The sequence below is a fragment of the Puma concolor genome, chromosome C1, assembly GCF_028749965.1.
Source record: "Puma concolor isolate L17-30 chromosome C1, mPumCon1.1.hap2, whole genome shotgun sequence".
NCBI lineage: Eukaryota > Metazoa > Chordata > Mammalia > Carnivora > Felidae > Puma > Puma concolor.
In genome coordinates, this window is record NC_141674.1 from 147296810 (window position 1) to 147321000 (window position 24191).

At 39.9% G+C, this 24191-nt stretch overlaps 1 protein-coding gene across 5 annotated transcripts in view; it reads left to right on the plus strand.

Annotated features, from left to right (window-relative positions):
* GPD2 (glycerol-3-phosphate dehydrogenase 2) overlaps positions 1–24191 on the plus strand; it is a 147961-nt gene that overhangs the window by 15276 nt on the left and 108494 nt on the right. The window contains exon 1 of one of the 5 annotated variants that reach the window (XM_086718639.1): positions 23446–23494. The exons of the other annotated variants lie outside the window; for them this stretch is intronic. The gene's annotated coding sequence lies outside the window, so the exon portion shown is untranslated. Of the gene's footprint in view, positions 1–23445; positions 23495–24191 lie in introns of those variants that run through there. 5 annotated transcript variants of the gene reach the window in all.

Below are 24191 nucleotides of genomic sequence, written 5' to 3' on the forward strand. Positions count from 1 at the left end.
ATTCTTAAATCAACATCTCCAACCAAACCTCTTCCCTAGATTTAGACTCTAGACATTTCCACTTGGATGCCGCACAGTCAAGCTAGGACTCATCATCTCCCCCCACCTTCAGCCTAATGCTGTTTCTCCTCTCGTTGAAGAGTGCTGCCATCCCTTCTCCCCTCCATATCATCCATTCATTTGTTAAATGTACCCCTCACCTACCACATGCCAGGCATTTTCCCACAAGTTGAGATTACAGTGGCGTACAAAACAGGTACGATCTCTGCTTTGTAGAGTTTCATTTTAGGGTGGGGAGAAGAAGATAATAACGATTAACTATAGAAGAGACGTATGAGATGATGAGAGCTATGTGATTGTTTTGAATTTGGATGGCTTGGGAGGGCCTCTCTGAGGAGCTGACATTTGAGCTGGCTCCTGAATGACCAGAAGGAGTTAGCCGTGCAAAGATGAGGCACAGAGCATGCCAGGCTGAGAAGACAGCTGGTGCCCGAACTCTAATTGGATTCTTGATGAATCTGATGGCAGAAGAAGGTAAATAAACCTGAACTGTAATGGGTGAGAGTGAGAGGCGGCCGTACGAGTTACCTGTGGCTACTGTTACAAATTATAGCAAATTCATTGGCCAAAAACAACAGAAAATAGATTTTCAGGAGGCCGGAAGTTCAGAATCAGTATCGCCAGTCTGAAATCAGAGTGTTGGCAGGTTGTGCTCTCTTCCAAGGTTCCAGGGGACAGTCTGTTCTTTTCCTCCGGGACGGTGGCTGTAGGCATTCATTCGCTTGTGGCTGTATCACTGCAATCTCTGCTTCTAGGGTCACATTGCATTCTCTTCTCCCATGTACCTCACATTTCCCTTTGCTTCCCTCTCTCTCTCTCTCTCTCTTTTAAATAATGTTTATTTATTTTTGAGAGGGAGAGACAGAGACAGAGTGCGAGCAGGGCAGTGGCAGAGAGAGAGGGATACACAGAATCTGAAGCAGGCTCCAGGTTCCGAGCCCAATGCAGGGCTCGAACCCACTGAGTGCGAGCGTTGGAGGCTTAACCAGCTGAGCCACCCAAGTGCTCCCCCTTTGCTGTCCTCTTATAAAGGTATATATGTCTGCATTTGGGATCTACCCTCATAATTCAGGGTAATTTCACTATCTCAAGATCCTTTGTAGTTATTTTTTTTTTTAATTTTTTATTTAAGAAGTAACACAGACTTAGTTTAGAGAAATTGGAAAATAACTAAAAATTACAAAGGAAAAAATATAAATCTCTGCCATTCCACAATTCAGAGATAAATACTCACTAGTAACATTTTTTTTTTTTTTTAGTTTTGCCTTTTTAACTTCCAAGACACTTTTTTTAAAAAAAAATATGAAATTTATTGTCAGATTGGTTTCCATACAACACCCAGTGCTCATCCCAACAGGTACTTTCCTCAATGCCCATCACCCACTTTCCCCTCCCTCCCACCCTCACTAGTAATATTTTATAGTATTTTCTTATACACACATAATGGGTTATGGTTTGTGTATAATTTTGTAGCCTGCTTAAGAATTTGTTATGAAAAATTTCAAGCATATTTTGAAACAGATATTTAGAGATAAAAATAGTAAGATGAACTCCCACATATGCATCACCTTGATTAAATATCAAAAATTTGCTACCTTTGTTTCGTCCTATCCCGCTTGTTTTTCTTTTTCTTTGCCATAGGACTCCAAGACAAATCCTAAACATCACGTTATTTTTACCCTCATTGAGGTCACTATGCATCTCTAACTATATGGATATTTTCTTACTACTACTCACAATGCCATTATTATAGCTAATGAAATTCACAGTAATCCTTCAATATCTAAAACTGATTCAAATAGAGATTTCCCTCATGAGTCTGTTTTTTTGCATGTAATGTTTGGGGAAACAGTTAATCTATAAAATAATTATTTTACCTGTATAATGTTTGAGTCTTTCATTTGGTCACATTTGTAGTCTTTTTTGTTGTGGTTGTTGTTGTATAAGATAACACTCCTAGGTTCCAGGGTCTGAGATATGGGTAGGTTTTGGGCACCACTATTCAACCTACCATAGTATCCAAAGAGCATCTTTAAAAAGTAACCAAGGGTCAGGTCTCATAGGGCTTTAGAAGCCAGGATAAGACATTTAGATTTTATTCTGTGGTGAGATAAGTCATTGAAAGGTCATGTGCTGATAAATAAAATAATGTGGTTTTGCTATAAAGCACTGTCTGTCAACTCCCCCCCTCCCCATTATATCTCTCCAAGAAGAAAAAATAAATTGAAATTAATTAACTAAAAATTTAAATCAATTGCTCCCTAGCAAGAGAGTATTCCATAATATTAAGGAATAAGAATTTGTTGGGGGGTGCCTGGATGGCTCAATCGGTTAAGTGTCCAACTCTTGATTTAGGCTCAGGTCATGATCTCACAGTTAATGGGATCGAGCCCTGAGTTGGGCTCTCAGCTGACAGCATGGAGCCTGCTTAGGATTCTTCTGGGTAGAGCTGAGCTTTGGAGGATCACAAATCACTGTAATGTGAGATTTTTTTTTTTTTTTTTTTTTTTAATTTTAATTCCCAAGACCAGTTTTGTCCCGTTGTGGGTGTTTTTGCTCCCATTGGGAATGCATGTTATTGAAGACTGTTCAGACAGCTAAAGGTAGATAGACTGGATTGTGGTAGGTAGGGGAGGAGAGGATGGAAGAAGGACTCCAGGTAAGAGTGAATTTTGGTTGTCCAACTGAGAAATTCTAGTTGTATGGTCTTTTAGCATTCCTGGACCCAGTTTCAGTTTGTGTGTGGAGGTTTCTTCCAACACAATACCAGGCAATTCTATCACTATCTACCTGGAGATAGCATCAGATTCCATGGGTTAGGGGCTGGGCATACAAGACTGCCCTCTGTGCCTCATTTCAGTACCAGTTGTAAATCCCAGGCTGTTAACTGTGCTTCTGACCGACTGGCTAAAGAGTGGAGGTTCTAACGACCTCCCTGTTAGGTGTGATTAATTTGCAAGAGTGGCTCACAGGTCATATGAATGACCGAATACATATATATTATAAATTATTGTATTGCATATGGACAAGCTTGTGTTAAAGATGGAAAGAAGTGAATGGATTTAGGATTTGTTTTTGAGATAGAGTTAGTTGACTGAACTTGCTGATAGATAATTATCTAGAGACAGGAGACAAGAATCTGGACAAAGGCTTACATTTTTTACTTGTGCACCTGGGCCATAAACTGGGAAGGGAAGATTTGGGAGAGAAGAAAGCTTGATGGAAGATACAAAGTATTCTGTTTTGGCTGTGTTAAGTGTGAGGCACTTATTAGACATTCCTTTGGAGGTGTAAGTTAGACAATTGGATAAATGGAGTTTGGATAAATGGAAGGGTTTTGGCCGAAGATACAGAGTTAGGAGTTATTTGCATATAGTTTGTATCAGAGACTTGAGGGAATTACCTATTAGGAATGTATAGTTAGAGAGAGGGGCCATTGGAGTCCTATGTTATTTAGAAGAGAAGGAGTTGCCAATGGGGTAGGAGGGAAACCAGGAGAGTGTGGTGTCCCGGGCGTTAAGAGTTTAAATATTTTTATAAGGCAATGTTTCTACTATGTCAGACAGATCGCGTTTGGTCAAATTAGGTCATTTGTGATTTTGACCATTTGACATATAGTTTAAGTAGAGAGGCTGGGACAGAAGCTCATTGAATTGTGTTGTGGAAGCGAGTGCTTACAGACAACTCTTCCAAAAATTTCTGTTGTGAAGAGAAGCAGAAGAATGGAAAAGTTCTATGAAGGAGATATTGGTTAGGGGAAGGTTTGTTAGGACCAGAGAGTTGAAATAGAGACAAAATGATGGAATGATGAAGTAGAGAGGAAAAACTGATGAAGGCAGGAGAGAGTGATGGTTAATTGTTGGAGTGCAATGCTTGAAGAACCAGGAAGGGAGGAGATCCAAGGCACAAATGTAGAGGTTGGTCCTTACTAGGAACAGAGTTATTTCATTTATAGTAAAAGAATGCGGAAAGAATGGGTACAGAGGCTGATATGTCATGGTTTAGGTAGTGGGAAATTCTTTCCTAATCACTTCTACTTTCCCAAGGGAGTGTGATGATGTTGGAGAAGGGAGGGGTAAGATGGATTTTGGAAAAAAGGAGAATTGAAATAGCTATATTGAAACATCCTGGGGAAATATAATAGGATTACTGGTCAATGTGGATTGCCCATTAGAGATTTACAGCTGCGATTTTTTTTTTCCAGTCATGAATTTAAATTGAGGCTAGTTGTGGTTGTGTTTTTCTCTAGGCAGTTTCTTTAGCTGTTAGATGGGGGTGTGGAACAGGCAAATAGTTGCGTTTAACCAACTTGGGGATTTGCCAGGCAAGAATCAGAAAGAGAGGAACAAGTACTTGTAAGGGAGAGGTTACAGTCAAGGACCTTGACCCAAAGCTGGACCGAAAGGGAAGTGAGGGTGTAACCGATAGTGGAAAAAACTGAAGGGACCATGGACTGGAAAGCCAGATAATGCCAGGAAGATGTTGGAGTGGAAATAGAGGAGTAGATGAGCTGGAGAAAGAGAAGGTAGCATTCACGGTGTGGGATTCTTGAAGCTGACATCTCAGAGCTGTTGCAAGTAATCATGATGCCAAAACCAGAGGTTATGGCAGTGTGAGTGGGTGGCTGAGGCAGGGTCAAAGAGAAGATCATCAGAGATGCAGCGATGTAGAAACTAGGGCTTCATGTAGATGTAGAGGACAGCAAGAATGAGCACAGGTATGTTTGGAAAGGAAACAGCCAGGTACTAAGGTCAGGGAATAAGGGGAAACTGCAGTAGATAGATAAGTGATAGCAAGGGATAATGAGTGGTAAAGTCTCATGACATGAACTTCAAAACTGATAAGATTAGAAAGAGGATAGAGAAGTTGGAAGGTGACTTGGAGAGACACTTAATCCATCTTCAGGCTGGGGGATTTTTGTGATAGGATCAGAGGTGTTACTCAAAGTATTTACAACTTTAATGGAATGGGTCTAACATTTGCAAGCCTTTGGTCTGGAGCAGCCCCATGGGGGGGCTTTGGTGAAGACAGACATTAACTTAAATTGTGTAATCATTGCAAGGTCCCAGGGGAGGGGCGGTTATCACCCAGTTCAGAGATGTTTTGGTATTTTAGCCATGGGTGCAGCCATCCCTGTTCATAGTGGTTGAACATCAGACTTAAATGTGAGAGTATTAACAACCTCTTCTTTATGGGATGCTGGGAAAATGGTGTTAATAGGCTTCAGCCTTCAAAATTCAGGTTAAATCTTGCTTTCTGCATGTTTTTAGAACATTCAGAGAAGGAGACATTGTGGACTTTGCTAAGGATAGATTTTGAGTTCTAGAGGACAGTATGGAAAGGAGGGAGGGCTGCTGACAAGGTGAGAAATGGGGCAGTCTGGACTTCTGGTAATGACCAAAGTGTAGAGGATTGTGGAGCATGCTGGGATTGGTCCCCTAGTATCTTGGGGGAAGCTGGGTGCAGACCCTGTGGCAAGGGTGAGGAAAAGCCTCCTCAGAGTATCTGTAGCTCAAGGACATCTCCTGATAGTGTGGTAGCCAATTGTAGTACAGAGGCCTCCTTGGGGCCTGAGGACTGCTGACAAATGGCTGGGAGCATCAGTCATCTCAGCCAAGATGGAGGTCTAACCCCTGGGGGAGGTGCTTTCCATTATGTGGCAGAAGCTAAGGAGTGCTGCTTCTGAGGGTAATCATCTTAGCAGTCTTTCCTCCAAAATGAATTTAGTCTTGGTGATCTCTGCTCCATTGTCACTGTCTTTGGTTTAATTTGGACCCTTAGGACTTTGTGTCAGGATATTTACATCCAGTCTCCTGATTTCCCTGCTCGCAGACTGACATCCTTTTAGTTTACCTCTAAACACTGCTCCAGGGAACTTGGAATGGGAGAATGGTCTTTTAAATTCAAATGTGATTCTGCCTATTCCTACTAGGAATGTTGTTAAGGACTAATATAACCTGTATAAATTGACAAGCACAGTCTTTATAACATAGTGTACAGCCAATAAATGTGCTTAAAAGCCTTCCTTGGCAATCTGTTGCCTACTGGACAAAAGCCAAAATCCTTTGAGTGGCATATAAGATCTCTAGAGATGTACCCCTGCTTGTCCATTCAGTCTCCTCACCTCCTCACTTATGAGTCCTGCATACCATCCTGTGCTCTCGGCGTATCACATGCCCTTGTTCTTGAAAATACAGTATTCATTCACACCATAATGTCTTTGCTCATGTTCACCTAGGACCCGGCGAACCTTCAGCATTTGAGCTTATTATTGCTTTCTCTACAGACCTGCCCTGATGATGTTCACTCTCATGGGCAATTACTCTGTTAGTCCCTTGTCCAAGCTTGATTTGTATCACTTGTATTTGTTTTAGAATCTTGTCTAAGCTCTGAGTTCTTAAAGATGGAAACTATAAATTATTCATCTTTATTTACTCGCAGTTTAATATAGTAGGTGCCCAACGAATGTTGGTTGAATAAATGAAAATTCAATACATACTTGAGTTTGCATGTGGCCTTTCTGTTGTGAGATCTACATCATATTTTGTGTGTCCTCTTTTTCTTTACTTCATCAGTGGAGGCAAATTTTCTGCTGGAGCAGAAGATGAATTGGTGACCATGTAGTTGGCTAGGATGGGAAGCAGATGTAATCCTGTGTTCTTTTTCTTTTACCCAGTGAATGTTATTTATTTGAGTTGTCCCATGATTCTGTTCGCTACTGTCATTGTTTTATGCCGAGTTGCAATTATTGATTTTTTTAACGACACACTCAAAGGAATACAAACATCGAATAAATGTGGTTTTGTGGTTGTGTTACGTATGATTGGTCGGGCAGTTTTCAGTGCCCACTTACAACTGCACGACTGGTGTGTAGAGCCTTTTGGAACCTTGGTTAAAATGCCCAGTTCCTTTGAGGTCTCTTCAAACCTTGGTTTCCTCATCCTACATGAACTAACTGATTAACTATACATAACAAAGAATAAAGAGAATGTAAACCAGACATGAAGAGTAAGAGCCTAGTGAGAGAACAGTGGGAAGGACACTGTGAAGTGTGAAATGAGGTGGTAGGAATGAGTCACTCTTTAGTGTAGGTGGGCAGGAATGGTTGGGGGATGGGAAGGGCAAAGGTGCATGGGGGGTGGAGGAGTCTGGGGGCAATAGGGGGGGATTCTGGGGGCATGGGTAAAGGTGGTTTGGGGGACACAGTAGATCATTGGGCATGGCTGGCATGCATTGAATGAATGATCAAAAAAGACCCATTTGGACACTTAAGATGGGATGACTGACCCTTAGTCCCAGATTTGTGCTGCAAGGTTAACCGAAGTCATGGTCTATGTGTTTACATCCTGAGATCCAGGGCATCATGCTGGAAGGGATACATTCTTGAGGAATATCTTTGTTCTTTGAAAAAAATACTGACTCAGAGAGCTGACTGTTTGGATGGCATTTTATTTTATATTAGTATTTTCTCTAAGGTAGATGGTGTTCAGGGTTTGTGATGGGGCCAGAGAGCAATTTCTCACCCTCTCTGAACTAAAAATAAATACCAAGAAATATTCTAAATAGAGGACCAAAAAAAAAAAAAAAAAAAAAAAGACCAAAACAAAACAAAAGCACTCTTGTGGGTCAGAGTTGTCCCAGTGACTTGGGTTAACTTAGGCCACAAACCTTTGATCAAGCCTTTTACAGGGAATATTTTAAATGCATCAGCTGAACTCTGGAGATAACCGTAAGAACACTGGACTCCACGTGATCTAAAATGAAAGAGCCACTGCCTCCCTGTGGCCTCTGTAATAGGCACCGTTGGCCTGGAGTTAGATCTGTGTTAGATGTTAGGCTTTCTAGGGTTTTATTTATTTATTTACTTTAAAGTTTTGTTTTTGTTTTTGTTTTGTTTTGTTTTTTTTGAGAGAGAGACAAAGCATGAATGGGGGAGGGGCAGAGAGAGAGAGAGAGAGAGAGGGAGACACAGAATCCGAAGCAGGCTCCGGCTCTGAGCTATCAGCACAGAGCCCGACGCGGGGCTCAAACTCACAGGCTGTGAGATCATGACCTGAGCCGAAGTTGGACACTTAACCGACTGAGTCCCCCCAGGCGCCCGTCTAGAGTTTTATTTTTGATAGAACACTCCACAAATAACAGTATACGTTCTGTTCGAGAGAACGTTTATTTGGGGAAGGGATGCTAGAGAGATGCCCGAAGAGGCCTGCCTACAGTGTTTTCAGGGCAGTGATGTGATTCATTTCCCTAGTCGGTGAGTCTTAAGTGCCCTTGCTTGATCAGAGCCAAGTGTCACATAGGCTACACAGGGCTATGACCCCATGTAGATTGGTTGTTTTTGTCCTCTTCTCTAACTAGTCTTTTCTGTCACCCCAATTTGGCCTTGCTCATGTGGGAAACTATAGGTGCTCAGTAATCTTATATATTAGCAAGTGAGAGCTGTTGACCACAGATGTGTTTTTACATCTTATTTACATTATCTCAAATTCTCAGTCTAAATAGATGAGATTTTTATGGATGAGAAGCTCAGGCTCGCAATCAGGCACACAGCTCTTAAGTGGCTCAATTCAGACTAGGGCTGTCTGTTTCTGATGGCCCCGACACCAACTGCCTTCAGAGAATTCAGAGAATGTTCTCCTGCCTGGTCAGTGGTAGCATTTGAATATTCCAGGGACTAGAAGGATCTCAGCCATGCACAGAGCGGTAGCAGTATTCCTGCATGTGGTTACTGAATTGTCACGGGATGGGGAGAGGTGGGAAAGGTTGGCACTGCCTAGGGTGGTCTGGCCTCTCTCTGTGTCTGTGGCCTTCCTTCAGGGCCTGGCACAGTAGAGATCCTTCAGGTATGTTGTTGGCTGAAGAGATTCCATACTTACGGAATTGAACCCTGGGCCACACCGAGTTCTAGTAAGTCGGATCAGCTCTGTGGTCATTGGTTTGATTAGTTGTTGAGATTTCTGATGTTGTCTTGAACTTTAAATCCCCGAGAGATGTAATATGAAAAAAACTAAAAATTCAAGACTAGTTTAGGTGTGGTTTCACCCAGGCTTAAATAGTTACGGTGTCAGATGCTCAAGGCAAATCCATTCTGGTTAGGATGGAGTCTGTTCTTCAGAGTGAGGCAGACAATTCTGTGACGTTTTCCAGTTCTTGCTTCAAGATTCCTAATAAACTGTAAAGGCAACGTATCCTTTTACTTTCTCTGCATGAGTCTTTCACTCTAATTCATTAAAGATGAGAAAAGTTGTACAACAGGAATCACTCAAGTAATGGTCAGATGATATGGAGTTTAGTCAGATGTCAGCTATCTGTCTGCATGGTCCTCTTTCAAGTTGTCTTTCTTTCTTAATTTTTTTTTTTCTCTCTTCTCTCAAATATACATGCGTAATTTTTTGTCTTAATACAAGAAAAATACACGCTCATCCTAGAAAATTTAAAAATGATGCACACAAGGAAGAAAATAAAAATGAATTACAACCCTCCCGTTCAAGAATGAGAGTTTAAACATTTTCAGATATATCCTTCTAGCCTTTGTGTGTGTGCCTGCACACATGGGCTTTATTTATTTTTTTGCACGTATACTTTAAAACAGAAATACATACATAAACAGGTTCTGTTTTATCTACTTTTGTCCTCTTCATAATTAATTTTTACTTGCTCATAACCTCATCTCCATAAGGGGTGTAATTAATCTAGAAAGAATTAATTTGTAAGCAGTAAAGAAATTCTAGAATATTTAACTTATTTAGGCTGTCCTCTTGTTTCTAGAACTTTCTTCACTTTATTATAATTATTACCATCATAAACATGTTGCTTTTTCAAGTCGGAATCAGGTAAGGAGATGTTGATGGCAGTCATTAAGTTGGCCTGGTAAATGGCCTACACCCACTGTCTAGTCTAGATGCGGAAAATGGCAGGAGGCCCTGGAGAGCTAAAGGCCAGGGTCATGGGATCTACCAGTGTCATGAGAAAGGAAATGTACAGGCTATGTCAGTCTTTTATACGGGGAAACCAAAGTCCAGGGAAGTCAGGTGGCTTTGTTTATGTGAGATTGTCATAGGGGTTGGCTGCCCCAGAATACAGTCTGGAAAACAAACCGTGCTGCTGGCCGCTGCCACACTATTGACCCAGAGGTTGGCATAAGTGCACTGGGTGAGGTCAGGCCTGAAGGTTGCTACATTGATATCAGAACCTGGAGTTTTGACAGCAATCCTATTAGAAATGCTATTTTGAGTCACTTGCCTTCTGACTGCCTCATGGTAAGGACATAGGCTCAACCTGTGGACTGAATTTTTTGGATTAACTTTAAGTTTTACTTAACATTATCTCAAAATTTATGGGTGAGAAGAGGCTGTTGAATATAAATTGCTAATGTGCTCTGCTGATTTCCATCAGCTATGTGATTTGACTGACAACAGTGCGAGCCTAGCCCGCTGGGGTCTGGTGAATTACATCTGCTCAGCCAGAGTGTTTCTTGAGCTGGAATTGAAATGCATGGCCCTTTAGTTTCCAGTGTGATGCCAACACTCAGGCAATTGACTTTTGCTCTTCAGGCTCCAGCAGGGGGAATATTATGAAATAAAATGGGGAGAGGCCAGGCATCCTCAAGATTCAAACCCATAAATATAAATAACTGTAATTAATCATATGCAGTCTCTCTTGTCTATTAAATCTATACTCGGTGGGTCAGTAAGTTTCACAGAGCTCTTTAGCTTCCTGCCTGTGGTTGGTGGCAGATATTCCGGGTGCCTTGGCTTGTTGAGCTGTGACCCAGGGTTCTTTTCCAACATGGGTCCAAAATCAGTTCAAGATATAATGAGTTGTGGGGGGAAAGAGTCACCTGCAAAAATACCCTAGCCCAACGGGGAATAGAAATATAAAAAAAGACGTGTGAGGTTGGCATTTGAGAGGCTCTCTCAGTTGACCCTCTCTGTTCTTTGTTACCAGCTTGTTAGACTGAGTGGAATCGAGCCATCTTTCAAGTGTGTAAATTCAGTAGATATTTATATTCAATATTATCCCTGAAGTATTTGTTTTCCTATTGCAGAATACTGTTTTTGATTGTGGTTTACATTTTTGACTATTGTCTCATGTGATTTGTTAACTCTTCCTTCCTTTCTCCTGATTTTGTCCTTTTTTCATACTTTATCTACTCATTATGAACATGGCTAGTGGTGTCCCTAAGAGGAAATGACTGTTTTGCTCTTATTGCCCTAAAAAGGCGTCCTCTGCAGTGTCGCTAGAATTAGGCTTCCCTCCTCCCTCCCTGTAAATTCCATTGTATCATTGCACTGATTAAGACCCTCCACTGATTTTTTTCTATTTGTGTCTTGTCAAAATAAACACCTTGCTAGGAGGAAAGTCATATGTGACTCAGCACACATGGCCTGCTTGACCTCATTTGGAACCCATCGCCCACATCATTCACTGTGCTGCAGCCACAGCGGAGTTTCAGTTTCCAGCAGAGGTCAAGCTTGCACATGCTAAGTGTCTTTGCATGCGTGTCCCCTCTGTGCGGAAGGCCCTTCTCTCAGATCCCTGGGTGGTTGGCTCTTCCCCCTCAATTACATTTTTGCTAAATCACCTCCGTGAACATTCTATCTAGAATAGATTCCTCCTACCCCAGTCACTCTCTCACCTGATATTCCATCTTCTTTTCTCTACAGCTCTTGTCAGTTTCAAAATACTCAATTTTACTCACATGTTTATTTTTTGTTTCTCCCAATCCCTGAGAATGGAGAAACCACCAGCCCCTAGAGTGCTTCAGAGGATACAGCAGGCATTCAGTCAATCCTGGTTGAATGCATGTTGGAGGAATGAATGCCCCTTTTTTCATCTTTCCTACCTGGGTAGGTCCTTCCGTGGTGCTTTCCTGAAAATTTGCCGAACGCTTGCTTTTGTGTCTTAGAGTGTACAATTTTTTTTTTTTTTATGTTTTACTCACCAACAATAAATGTGCTTTTCATAAGCCAATTTCTAACAAGGAATTTTTAAGTTTTTTTAGGAGTGGCAAATAGATTCTTTTTTGGCCCATTTATCTGTAAACTTTTCTGTGAATCCAAGAGAGCACAGAAAAATGTTCTAATTGTTTCCAGAGCAGAAGCCAACAGCTTTGCCACATTTTGTTTTTTCAAGATAATGTGGATTTAATTCAGATGAGGCAGAACTGAATTTTCTTTTTCTGACTTTCTGATCTTGGACTATGTGCTTATATCTGATTGGAAATTCTTAAGCTTTATAACAGACTAGTGCAGTTTGAGTCAGTCCATACTGTGCGCAGCAAACTTCAGAAATTATCTGGTGAACAACGCTGACCTAGAACTTAGGAAAGAAGGAGGGGGAAGGGCCCTTGTATAGATAGATGGAGCCAGAATGTTGAAAATCCAAATGTTGAAATGCTTACTGAAGTTGCTCCTTTTCCTTTCTCAGAGATACTTATTGGTATTTTAAGCATAGTTTTAACTAATTCGGCTCTCATTTTTCTGACCACAGTGAAATAACAAGGTAGACGTGAGCTGGAGAGGGGCTCCTGGGTGGTTCAGTCAGTTAAGCGTTTGACTCTTAATTCTGGCTCAGGTCATGATCTCACGGTTCCCGAGATGGAGCCTCGCATTGGGCTCTGTGCTGACAGCTCAGGGCCTGCTTGGGGTTCTCTTTCTCTCTCCCTCTCTCTCTGCCCCTCCCCTACTCTCTCTCTCTCTCTCAAAATAAATAAACTTAAAAACAATCAAAACAAACAAGTGAGCTAGAGAGCTCAAAGATCTGTAGGGAAAATTACCATCAGCCTGATAGTTTGGAAGAAGCAGAAAAACTTTGTAAACAGAAGAATTCAAATGGGAACAAGTCTGGCTTTGGACGCTTAGTAAAGAGGTTAATGGTGTTGTTCCTTTTACTGTTCCTCAGAGCATCACCCTTACAGTTTAGTCTAATGTACATAGGGATGGCTGTAAGTCATCAATAATTGAATTCATGGTTAATACATTTTTTTAAGAAGACAAAGTGTGACTTGCATTTTTGAAATATTTTAATTCAAAATAGTTTAGACTTTTTAAATTTTATTTATTAAAAAAAAATTGTTTAATGTTTGTTTATTTTTGAGACAGAGAGAGACAGAGCATGAACAGGGAGGGTCAGAGAGAGAGGGAGACACAGAATCCGAAGCAGGTTCCAGGCTCCTAGCTGTCAGCACAGAGCCTGATGCCGGGCTTGAACTCGCAGACTGTGAGATCATGACCTGAGCCAAAGTTGGACACTTAACCGACTGAGCCACCCAGGTGCCCCTATTTTATTTTTTTTTAACTGTGAACTCCACTCAAAGCTCTTAGAAGACAAGGATTTTCGTGTTTGTTCTCAGTTCTATGTTCAGTGCCTGGAACACGTTAGGTGATCGGTCAATAATTACTGAATGGAAGAATGAATGCAAGCCTTAATCATTCCAAGAGAGCTAAATACATAGGAGATTAAACTAGTACCGCCTTTAATGCATGACAGTGTTTTCTTCTCCTGTAGCTATTGAATGAAGAACAGACAAAATAATACACATTTAAAGTTAAAATAGCTCTGGACATTTTCAAAAAGACTTCATTTATAGGTGGAGCGAGGATCAGTAAATTCAAATGACTTGCCTGAAATCACAAAGCAAATTACTGGTAGAGACAGAATAGCAAGGAAAGTCTCCTCAATCTCACCTTCTGGAACATACCTGGTGATTTTCTTTTTTTTTTCTTTTTTTTTTTCTGGTGTTTCTAGGATTAAAAGACTATAGAGGTTTGTTTTTGTGTTTTTGTTTGTCTATTCTCACTTTTCCTTCTTTCTATCTTTCTTTCTTTCTTTCTTTCTTTCTTTCTTTCTTTCTTTCTTTCTTTCTTTCTTTCTTTCTTTCTTTCTTTCTTCTTTCTTAGCAATAGCAACTTTAGAGAGAATACTGAGAAGAACCCTTTATCTTCTCTGGTGCCTTTTATTAAATTTTAGACTGTCAAATGCTAGGGTATTAGCTGAGTAATGTTGGTACACAGTATTTCATGCACAGTGACTACTCTTGTTTATAGTCTAGTACTTGAATGCTTTCCACTTAAGAGTGTGTGCCAGTCCTTTTAAAGAAGAAAAGAAAAAATCTAAAAAGGAGAGGCTTGAAGAGGATGCCTCATTCAATTAGGGAGAATAGAATCTTATGACCAAGACTGTTTTAGCCAAGAAGACTGATGTGGAAATACAGATTTGATTATTATTTTTGCATAGGTGAAAGAAGACTGACTATTTTGCTTTTCCTTTTTGGGGGGTGAGGGAATGGGCATTTACAAAATGTCATATTACTTGTATTCCATACATTTTAAAGAAATTTTCGTTAGAAATATGAACTCTGCAGTCTGTCTTTCCTGTTGTCCAATTTGTATTTCTTTTATGGTCAGACGTTTTTAGGGAATATGATCACTAAGCTAAATAATACAATATATAATTATTTTGACTATAGTATATCTTCAGTTTCCTTTGCATCTAAGATTTGTGTGTGTGTAATTTGTTGATAGTTACATTTATACATGTAGTGGATTAGTAGACACACTGGGGAGTAAATTTTAAATGCAAATTTCAGCAGGCTGCAGGGAAAAAATGGCTATAGGATATAAAAAGTGGTTGGCTTTATTTCCTGGGGATCTTCTCAAGCTTAAGGAAGCAGAATAACTGACTTCCTACCCCAACATTCTTGGTCTCTATTATAACTCCCTGCCATGTCTTGTGCGTTAATAGAGCTGTAATTGAGCTGTAATCAAATTTAGAACTGTTTTTTTTTTTTAACAATGTAAGTAAATTAAATTAACTGAAATTATTGTGCTATAACTAATTATCATAAAAATGATCAGTCATAGTTTTTTTTTTTATGAGCTCAGGGTTTCATAAACTATCTTCAACAACTACTTCTTAAAATGTGTTTCTCATGACATGCATAATGCAATTGCAACAGGAACTTGTGAAAGAATTGGTACATTTTCTTTCCATTGGGTGATAAAAATAATGAACAAAAGCTAAGTAAATCAATTGGCATCAACATTTTGAAGTAAAAAAAAAAGTCAACTTTTCAAAGTTTTCCATATCTATGCTATTAAAAAAGAGTTTTCACAGTTAGGATCTTGAGGGTTATTTTCTTTTTTCTTTTTGGGAGGGGTAATTGGCAATGTTGAGAGAACAGTTTTATTTATTTATTTTTTTAATATAATTTATTGTCAAGTTGGCTAACATACAGTGTTCACAGTGGGCTCTTGGTTTGGGGGTAGATTCCCATGGTTCATCGCTTACATACAACACCCAGTGCTCATCCCAACAAGTGCCCCCCTCAATGTCCATCACCCATTTTCCCCTCTCCCCTGCGTCCCCTCATCAACCCTCAGTTTGTTCTCTGTATTCAACAGTCTCTTATGGTTTGCCTCCCTCCCTCTCTGTTTGTAACAATTTTTCCCCCTTTTCTTCCCCGATGGTCTTCTGTTAAGTTTCTCAGGATCCACATATGAATGAAAAACATGTGACATCTGTCTTTCTCTAATCTTGAGTCTTTAAGATTTTTTGAATCTTCAAAGAAAAGTAACCACACTCAGTGTATAGTTTATCCTAATTCATAATGCTGTATTTAATAAAAAATATAAGATATTGGAGAAACAGCAAAAGAGATCTCTGGTTGAGATCAAGGCAAATAGAAACACAATTATCCGAAGCACTTCTTTCTCTGAACATTCTGTTTCACTGACATTTTCTTAAGGTGTATTTCTTTTGACTATAGAGTTTAAGTTCATTATCATCTGTATATATTTTTAAAAACTTTTCATTTGAAATAGTGCCATGTACTATTTTATAGCACCTAAGTCCTTTTAATATACATTTATTTATATGGTGAGGTAGATGCTTTTTTATGAAGCATTTTGGTATGTGTAGTCAACAGCCATGATTGTGATTACTTTATAAGGCTTTGTTATAGTTACAATAAATCTGAATGAGAGGCGTGATATATTTTAATGTAAAAACAGATATTTTGAACTCTATTGTTTGGCATGCAATTTGTTTCATAACAAAGGGTTTTTTTTTTCCTTAATTACTGAAGTAGATTTTATAACAGCAAATAAAATCTAAAAAAGGGTTTATGCTGCCGAAGGAATTTGAACCATTTTTTTAACTCAACAATAGCATTAGTAAAGGAGCAGAAATACTGAGGGAAGCAGAGGACTTCTGTGGTCTGTTTGCCGAAAGAACTTTTTTGTTCTTTGATTCACTGGTAACTTTCTCTCTTCCTCAACGCAGAATTAAAGTGTTTGTAAGTGTCTACTGTACTCTTTTTAAGTGAGGATTTCATATTATTGATATGTAAATGCAAGTTTTTAAATTTCATACTAGGCACATTATCTACTAAGTATCTAAACCAGACTTGTGTCTTTGTAAGGGGTGGGCATTTTGGGGGAACTAATGCTCCAGATTTTCACTTAGGAGGGTATTTTATGTTTTTCAAGATTACCTTAAATGACATATAGGGTGAACAAAGAAAATTAAAGATAGGATTTTACAACTATAAACACAAATCCATTGGCATGTCTAGGATGGTAAAGAATATAGATTAATTTTAGTTTTCAAATGAATTTAAAAGACAAAACAAGTTCACTTGCAAGAGCTAACTATCATTCTTTATGATTTTTAAAAGCAATTCTATGGAAAGCAAATCATTCCATTATGAATTAAACGAAGATCATTTGCATTTAATGAATATAAGTCTGTTACTGGGTGAGAAGGGCTTTATTGATTTCTTATAATTCTATAGTGAACCTCATGGAAATAAGGGAAAGGGGTCAAATGTGTGACTATATTATTGGTGTGCATTTTTGAATCGGCAGAAAACATAAATACATAATATGGAAGTTGCCTTGGAAACATTTCTTTTTTTTTTTAACAATTGAGTCTTACATAATAAATGAGGACTAGAGTGCCAGTTTATAATCTTGTGTTGCTCCTCCTTCCTTTCTATATGTTTTCCCCTTTAGACAACTTTGTAAAATAAATGCTTTAATTGGTATGGCTTTACATATTAAGTTAAACAAAAATTGCAATTGCACACCAGAAGGATTCATGTAAGAATGTTTGAGACAAGTTTTTTTGTAAACAGAGACTTTTCACTGGCTCACTTTAAATGGTTGCTGACCTTGTTTTCTCTCTCTCTCCCTCTCTCTCTCTCTCTCTTTTTTTTTTTTTTTTTTTTTTTCTTTTCTTTGTGCCTTTTGCTTACATTTCTTAATCTCTGATCTGAACCCCTGGAGCCAGCCGAACCCTTTTCTGTGCCAGCTCCTCCTTTGTCAAGCCTCCAGGCTCCTGCCCTCCCGTGAGCCTGCGGAATGGTCCTGGGCTAACCTCTTTCTCGGTCATCTGGAGCCGTGTATTTGCTCCTAGAATGACGTAACTGATCCAGAGGGTCCCAGGGAGACTAGTGGGAAGCGTTTCCAAAGTACTTTCTGGCTGGAAGCGAGGTGAACCAATATAAACATTGCGTTTGCCTTCTTTCAGTTTCTTTTCCCTTTCTGATTTTCTCTTTTGTCTTCATTGAAATAGTCTTCCTTTGTTAAGATTTTCCTCCATCTTTTGGGTTGAGCCCCTCTGGCTTGGGATTTCCTGGGGGAACTGATTGGAAATTGAAAAATTCCCTAAGGCGTTCTAGTGTCAAAGCTGGGGTTTGGATGCTCTGGCAACAATGTGTGATTGTGTTGCTTTAGCTTCCTCATCAGCTATAATCCAAAATTTTGCACATCCAGAATCTGAAGATTCATTATATTTCTAACTTTCATGCTGACTTTTACTTGGTTCTTTCATTTATTTTGTTTTATCAAGAGAATACTGTTCTTAGTGACTTCAGAAAACCCTTTATGTTTGTCCTTTGATATTCTGTTCAGTGTTATGTATTTTTTAAAACTCTAGGGGGTCATTGTTACTCTTGTGTCTGTGGCTTTTAAAATATGTATAAATATAACATAATATTTTACACACGCACACACATATTCACTTATTTCCATTGGGATAGTCTTCTGCGGATAAACTTTGGGTCCATTTCCTATCCAGTCTTGGCCCAAAATCTTTTTTGAAAACCTTGAAAGCAACCAAAAAAGGACCAATTCATTTTCAGCTTATGGACTAAGGCTCCTCTCTGTTTCCAGAGAACAGGCTGATGGGCCTGTGTTGTTGATTATTTTGTTCATTTGTGTCTGACAGCTTTCAAAAAGCATGCTTGAGGGCTGACTCTGTTTCTGTGGGGTTCCCACGCCACCATGTAAAAAGTATGTGCCTCCAAGGGCCTCTCGTTTGGCCGGGGAGGATGCCTTTGCAGGCCGAGTGCTGATCTTGATCCGCACTGTCGAGCCCGCCTTGGGGAAAGAGAAGGTAGTGCGTGGTGTGCTTTGATTGTTACTTGTCTGTTAAGCGCTTTATCAGCATACACTTGGTGTGCCTGAACCGGGATATACTTTCTTTCTTTTTGTTTTTTTTTTTTTTTTACCGTTTATTTATTTTTGAGACAGAGAGAGACAGAGCATGAACGGGGGAGGGTCAGAGAGAGAGGGAGACATAGAATCCGGAGCAGGCTCCAGGCTCCGAGCTGTCAGCACAGAGCCCGATGCGGGGCTCGAACTCACAGACCGTGAGATCATGACCTGAGCCGAAGTCGGATGCTTAACCGACTGAGCCACCCAGGCGCCCCTGGGATATACTTTCTTAAAGGGAATTCTATAAAACATCTGATATATCATCGATCGGAATAATAAAGGTTTTGCTTTGTTTGAAACGTGTCCAATTCAAAACACCAAGAAATCTTGGCTTTTATAGTTAGAACTGGACGGCTGGGTGGGAAGGTGCTTTTGTGGTCACTTATTTTGCTGTGGACTTGCTTCCAAGTTCGATGATGATAGACTTCCTCAGATGCGGTCCTACACCCGTATTTTGTAGGCTGTACACACCCTTCTCCTATAAGTCACTGAATTTGTATGCAGGTGGATCTTGAGGCCTGGTCTTCTGACTTGTGCGGTTGTGCCTTCTGTGGGTTTGAAAAAGTGACATGACTCAGAATAGATGGAGTGGTTTTCCATGCACGTGTAGGATAGATGACTGCACAATTCAAGTAGAAGCTTCTTTGCTACCTTTGGACCTTCAGATGCTTAGGTAAACGGCTTAGAGAAGTAGCACCTGCCATAGGTGGTCAGAGGGGCATAGAATGCCCTTACATCTTGCAAGGGAGTGCATGTCCCCAGGACCGCACAGCTTGTGGTTGAAATTACTCTTCTGAAAATGATCTTTTCTGTGCATCCGGCCCCCACCCCCACCCATTTAAAAGAAGGGAGAACATGGAGATAGAAAAGGAAATTGTTATTTCTACACAAGTGGCCAGAGAATAGGAGAATTTTTGTAAAAGTGAAGAGACCCAGGGCTCCTCCCACAGATGAGTGATAAATCCATTTGGATTTTTTTTAAGTTTATTTATTTATTTTGAGAGAGAGACAAAAAGAGAGAGAGAGAGCGAGAGAGCACGCACATGCAGAGGAGGGACAGAGAGAGTGGGAGAGACAGAATCCCAACCAGGCTCCAGGCTTTCAGCTTAGAGCCCCACGCAGGGCTCAAACCCGTGAACAGCAAGATCATGACTTGAGTTAAGAGTCAGATGCTTAACCGACTGAGCCACTCAGGTGCCCTTGGATGGATTTTTATTTAAGCTAAATTCAGAAAGAAGCTGTGACAGGGAAAAAGAGTTTGAGAACTCTATTTGGAGAATTCAAGGGCCAAGAAGTGTGGTCTTGTTCCAGAATAACTTTGTGGGTGGTTGCTGAGAGGCTGGCCCCTCAGCCTTTTTCTTTTCTTTTTCTTTTTAAACATTTATTCATTTTTGAGAGACAGCACAAGCGGGGGAGGGGCAGAGAGAGAAGGAGACACAGAATCCGAAGCAGGCTCCAGCCTCCTAGATGTCAGCAAAGAACCCGATGCGGGGCTCGAACTCACAGACCGTGAGATCATGACCTGAGCCGAAGTCAGACGCCTAACCAACTGAGCCACCCAGTCACTCCTACCCCTCAGGCTTTTTCAATGGGTACTTCTTTCTTGTTTTTAAGTCTAAAAGTGTGTGGTGAAATTATTCAAATGCGTGATACAAGCAGGAGACTAACCTTACTTCGGAATGGGAGGAGGCAGAAGTGGCGAGCCCCAAGGACTCTTTGAAACAGGATGGTCATCGTTGAAGTCTTTCCATAATGAGAGTCCTGAAGGACAGCTAAGAATTCGCTTGTGCCAGATAAGTTGCAGGGTTAGCTAGAAGGATGGGTCAGGAAACTATGAGAAGTGGCAAACCCGGTTTTTGTTTGGCTAGAAGTCAGCACATTTTATTGTGTCGCAGTGACCTGTTGTCGGGGGTAGGCATAAGGTTCCCTAAGCCATACCTTTAGCTCTGATTACTCTTGTGAGTTTGGGACCATCTGTCAAGTTAGTGTTTTCATTTTCTTCGGATAAATACCCAGAAGTGAAATGGCTGGATCATACGGTAGTCTTAGGTTTAACTTTTTTTCCCTCTATGGTTAATATTTTAAGGAACATCTGTACTGTTTTCTATAGTGGCTGCACCAATTTACATTCTCACCAGCGGTGCATGAGTGTTCCTTTTGTCCACACTGCCAACACTTGTGCTCTCTCTCCCTCTCTCCCTCCTCACCTGTGTGCGTGTGTGTGTTGATATCCTGGTTTTTATTTGCATTTCCCTGGTGATGAGTGATGTTGAATACCTTTCCATGTACCTGTTGGCCATCTGTAGGTCTTCTTCAGAAAAATGTCTATTCAGCCCCTTTGCCCGTTTTGTTTTTTGTTTTTCCAGTTGAATTGTTTGTTTTGCAGTCAACTTGCATGACTTCTTCATCTATTTATCAACCCTTATCAGATATATAATTTGCAAATTTGTATGTTCTCCCATTCTGCTGGATGCCTTTTCATTTTGTTGATTGTTTCTTTTGCTGTGCAGAAGCTTTTTAGTTTGATGTAGTCCCACTTGTTTATGTCTGCTTTTGTTGACTTTGCTTTTGGTGTCAAATCCAAAAAAATCGTTGCCAAGACCGGTGCCAAGGATCTTACCCTCTATGTTTTCTTCTAGGAGTATTACGGATTGAGGTCTTATATTTAGATCTTTAATCCATTTTGAGTTTATTTTGGAGTATGGTGTAGAAAGTGGTCCAATTTCTTTCTTTCTTTCTTTCTTTCTTTCTTTCTTTCTTTCTTTCTTTCTTTCTTTCTTTCTTTCTTTCTTTCTTTCTTTCTTCTTTCTTTTTTTCATGTGGCTGTCCAGTTTTCACAACACTGAAGAGACTATCCTTTCCCCATTGTATATTCTTGGCTCCTTTTGAAAATTAATTGACCATGTATGGTGTGCATGGGTTTATTTCTGGGCTCCCTATTGATCTATAGGTCTGTTTATAGTGTCAGTACCATACTCTTGATTAATATAGCTTTGAAATATAGTTTGAAATCGGGAATTATGATGATTCCAGTTTTGTTCTTTCTTAAGATTGCTATTCAGGGTCTATCAGAGTATTAATAACACTCAATATAGCGCAACTAGTTGTAATACAGAGTTACAAGACCGACTTTGATATTTAATTCTCCAAATTGACTGTAAGCACCTGAGGGCAGTTCATTAACTCACTGATACGTTTAGTTGACTACCTTTTGTTTAGGGTTTTTTGTTTTTGTTTTGTTTTAATTTTTTTAATGTTTACTTATTTTTGAAAGAGAGAGGGACAGAGCACAGGAGGGAAGGAGCAGAGGCAGAGGGAGGCACAGAATCCGAAGCAGGCTCCAGGCTCTGAGCTGTCAGCACAGAGCCTGATGCGGGGCTCAAACCCACAAACTGTAAGATAGTGACCTGAGCTGAAGTCAGACGCTCAACGGACTGAGCCACCCAGGCACCCCTGTTCAGGGGTTTTTGAGTTGGGTTGCTGTTCTCCTTGCAAGAATTGGAGGACTGGCACTTACTTGTCTGTACAAATGCAAGAGTTGGTCCTGAGTCAATGTATACGCAATTTAATTCATAGGCTATTAAGTATAGACACCAGGCTACAATAACTGAGCGAATTTTATTTCCGGATGATTTTTCTACCTTTGGTTTCTCACACTTTTGGTCGTGAAAGGTGAAGATTTATCGATATTTTTGTTCCCTTTCTTTGATGATTTTCTGGTTGGGGCTTTTGCTTGGATGGAAACAATCTTTCCCCTTTGTAATCACTGCGAAAACTTGTCTCCTTATAATGGAATGCAAGTGGGCACAAGTAGTCCACAGCATATGGTTTATATTTATCTGGTTTTAAATTTCTTTTGTTCAACAGTAAAACAAAGTTCTTAACATTATGTGACAGAAGGTTACCATAGATATTTTGCCAAAGCTTTCTTCATTGCCTAGGGAAACTCTAATGCCAAGGACTGTATACATGGGGTGAGTGTTTGAGAAAGAGGGTCTTCTTTTAGGAATAACAGTAAAACATGGTGTGGCCCTTGGGGAGAAGTTGCTTTTCTGAGAGCAAAAGGCAGGGCAGAACCAATCAGTGGTTAAGAGTATAGACTAAGTTGTGGTTTTGTCACTTACTGGTTGGTGACCTTGGGCAAATCCCTTACTCCTTCTGAGCCACAACTGCCTCTTTTATGAAATTAGGGTGTTGTGAGGGTGATATGAGCTGATGTGTGTAAAATTAAAAGCACCGTGCCTATTACCTAGGAGATACTCAATAAATGTCAACTGTTATCATTATAACATTGATGAGGATGAGGAGGAGGAGGAGAATAATCTTAGGAGAGCCAGGTGAAATTGATTTTGTGCTTTTGTTTTTTAATTACATGTAAGTGTGATTTATTCATCACAACTAGCTAGATGATCTGAGGTGGATTTGATCCCAGTAGAAATAATGATCCCCTAAGCATTGGTTATTTTATGAAATTACTGGGAAAAAGAAAATATTGATTATATTCCATATGATCACTAACTCTGAAAAATAATATATTAATGCAGTTTTCATGAGTATTAGTGGCTCATTGAGAAAACTCATGAAAATATCTCCATTGGTCTGTTTTGGTTTCAGAAGTCAAATTGAAGCACTCTACTAAGGTGAGCAGGGAATACAGGGACGCACAGAATTGTAAAATCTTACAAACCTACACAGTTTGTAAGACTCTAAACTGAACTGGCTGAGTGAACACCTCCACTGAGACATTTTCTTTGACTGTGTTATATAACATGCCTCCGTTGGCTATGTTGGTGTGTGGTATCCTTTGTGAGGTCATCAATGACATTATCCATTCAGAAGCAATGATACTGAGTTAAAGTCAATCAGCTATAAAACTCACATCCAGTGGACCACCAGGCTGCTGTCTCTATGGGGAGTGCACATGCATTGTTTAGGTAAATAGAACTAGGTCTCTATTCTCTGTCCCTCCTTGTCAGGGGAACCCAGTTAGCTTGAGTCCTACCTAGTCTATCTCTAGGCTGCTGGGGTTTCCATTGTCGTGTGATAGGCACCCATGTGAACATACAAAGGCACTAGGAATCGTGGTGGGCTGTAACAAATGAGTGCCTTCCAAATTGGCTTAGTTGAGGTTTTCAGTTATCAGAGCAACCTTGGACGTAAGGTTTTGCTTAGAGTTGGCTGATGAATGGCGGTCCCTAGCCATCATGTACAAGTTGTTTGGCATAACTTGGGAAAGAGGGCATGTTTGACAAAGAGAACTCCAGCAGTAGAGAAACATATGCCTGTGAAATATTTTGTCTGATGACAATCTTAATAAAAAAAAGATGGGTCTTAGGATTTATTACTTTGTCAGAAGGAGTGAGATCAGAGGAAAAATAAAATTTTCAGAAATGCCAACTTTTATTTTAGTATGTAATTTATAGTATTCCAAAATAAATTTTCTATAGAATCGCAGTTATCCACTTCACTGAAATTCTTTGATTTAATGTAGTTATGTTAATAGATTCTATTCATCCTATACGGACCCAAACATTTTAACGGTGACATAACTTACGTTGAGATATCTATATGTTCTTTACCATCCCTAGGTTAAAACTGACTTTATATTAAATACTTTCCTGAGTCATAAGA